The following is a 1,632-nucleotide window of genomic DNA, read 5'->3' as shown; positions in this document are numbered from 1 at the left end:
GGTGCGTCAGAAAGAATGGATGGATTTCAAGCGACCGTTGCGTGAAATCCATCCATTCTTTCTGACGCACCCTGTACAAATCCACTGTGACTAAGAGAATTCGGTGCACCAGAAGAAAGAAAAGTAAATATGCCTATTTGGTACGAAAAGAAAACAATACGGAAAAAGGTTAGAAACAGCTACAGACGCAGTCAATCAGGGCACGTGATCTCATGTCCAGTGGCCAAACTCACTTACCCATGGAGCTGAGCTCTTCTTGAGGAGCCGCCAATTTTGCATCTACTCAACAATTTCCCAGTATTTTATGGAACCAGAAGGTTCATTACCGTGTCCACAAGAGCCCTTCACTGGTTCCTATCCTGAGCCAGATCAATCCGTATCATCCCAACCTATCTCTGAGATCAATTTTAATATTGTCCTCGCACCTACGCCTTGGTCTTCCCAGTGGTCACTTTCCTTCTGGCTTTCTCACCAATATCCTAAATGCATTCCTCTTCTCCCCCATTCTTGCTACATGCCCTACCCACCTCATCCTCCTTGACTTGATCATTCTAATTATACTTGGAGAAAAGTAAAAGTTATGAAGCTCCTCATTATGCAGTTTTCTCCACCCTCCTGTCTCTTCATCTCTTTTAGGTCCAAAGATTCCCCTCAACACCCTGTTCTCAAACACCCTCAGTCTATGTTGCTCCCTTAATGTCAGAGAACAAGTTTCACACCAAAACAGAACCACAGGCAAAATTATAATTTTGTATATTCTAATCTTTATATTTTTGGACAACAGACGAGAAGACAAAAGGTTCTGGGCTGGATTGTAGCGGCACAAAGCTGAAGTTAATTTTGCATTTCAATTGAATGTTGATGTTAACAATGCAAGAGGTTTCACATCCAGGACCTCTGTATGTTTAAATGTTTAAACACGAGGACAAATTCTGTTTCACTTTTGATCACCAAGATGTACGTAACTACACGAGAAGGCAGTGTCAGCAGGATCTGCCCTCACAGATGCTGGAAGGAAAGAGTTCGTTGGATGAGTAGGCCACTACTTTAGGAAAAGAGGAGGAAAATGTTTGCATTTCAAACCACAGTTTCTTCAAGTCTCAGTGAGACTTATTCACGACATGAATTAGAACCGATGGAAGTGCAGTACATGCTTTGGTGGTGCTGAACCTCGTGAACATCTGAATTATGCATGGCCGTGTTTCCGTTAATCTACCTTTCATGGTAATTCCTTTTGAGTTCTTCCCCACTTCGCTGATCCTTAAAACTGAAGCAGGTTTTCCTCTTGTCGTGAAATATGGCTTAAGCTGAACTTAATGATAGAATGAAATAATGTTTTCTTTGAAAGTATCTCCAATCAACCATAGCTTGAAAATAAAGTAGAAGAAAGAATGGATTTTCATCTGCTGAAAGTAACTTCAGTTGTAATTTCTCTTCTGATATACTAGAGACGACAAACTGCAGACAATTACTAATGGAGAGCACTCCCAGTTTGTTAGCATAAGAGCTGGAGTTATGTAGCAGCCAATGTGAACTTCAACACTGTTAGTGCTCTAGCAAAAATAAATTAAGTTCATGATGAAATCAGGATATTATTTTTTTATTGCTAGTGGGGTGGGACTAAGTCCCTTG

The sequence above is a fragment of the Cryptotermes secundus genome, unplaced genomic scaffold, assembly GCF_002891405.2.
Source record: "Cryptotermes secundus unplaced genomic scaffold, Csec_1.0 scaffold112, whole genome shotgun sequence".
Classification (NCBI taxonomy): Eukaryota; Metazoa; Arthropoda; class Insecta; order Blattodea; family Kalotermitidae; genus Cryptotermes; species Cryptotermes secundus.
This window is presented reverse-complemented; position numbering follows the sequence as displayed.